General features: G+C 34.2%; 1 protein-coding gene across 2 annotated transcripts in view; it reads right to left on the bottom strand.

Annotated features, from left to right (window-relative positions):
- Khdrbs2 (KH RNA binding domain containing, signal transduction associated 2) overlaps nucleotides 1-760 on the bottom strand; it is a 395206-nt gene that overhangs the window by 325809 nt on the left and 68637 nt on the right. The gene's annotated exons all lie outside the window — the stretch shown is intronic.

Raw genomic sequence — 760 nt, 5'->3', positions numbered from 1 at the left:
TGATAGTATACATAAGCGACCCCCAAAACTCCACCAAAGAACTTTTACAGCTGATAAACACCTTTAGTAATGTGGCAGGATACAAGATCAACTCTTACTTGGAATAATTTCTAAGAAAAGCAAATATTTAAAAATAATATCAATCCAGTTCTAAACTACAGCAAAAATAAATTATATATTATTATATTATAAACATCCTTAAAATCGAACTTAAAGGGCTCATATGGGCTATAAAGATTGTAATTAGCCAATTTTATGGAAAATGCTTATTTTACCCTTTAAGAATGTTGCGGAGAAGCTATTCTAAATATAATTATACAACTTATTCATTCTTTCATTTTAAGATCTTCATTAAAAATGTGGGTCTCTATTATGCCTACCAGAGATAGAATAGAAAACAGAAAGGGTCCAGGTTTCATACAGTATGTATTCAAATGAGGAAAGCAAACATGCATAAATATGTGGGGAGAGGAAATATACACGACAAAACTACTAAAGGTGTTCATGAGGGTAGAGTCTAGGGATGCAGTCTGGGTGGAAACCTATTAGAGTAAATCAGTTCAGGTCTTGATGTTAAAGAAGAGTAAATCTTGAGGACAGACAAGAAAGACTAGCAGCTGAACAAAGAGCAACCTGGATGGCTGAAGAACAGCAAAGAAAAGAGTTTGTTGGGACAATATCAGACAGATAATTTAAGATCCTGTAGGACAGGAGATCATTTCTGATCTCTCTCTCTCTCTCTCTCTCTCTCTCTCTCTCT

The sequence above is a fragment of the Microtus ochrogaster genome, linkage group LG2 (assembly GCF_000317375.1).
Source record: "Microtus ochrogaster isolate Prairie Vole_2 linkage group LG2, MicOch1.0, whole genome shotgun sequence".
In the NCBI taxonomy this organism is placed as follows: domain Eukaryota; kingdom Metazoa; phylum Chordata; class Mammalia; order Rodentia; family Cricetidae; genus Microtus; species Microtus ochrogaster.
The sequence above is the reverse complement of the archived record's forward strand: the minus strand, read 5'-3'. Positions and strand labels throughout refer to the sequence as shown.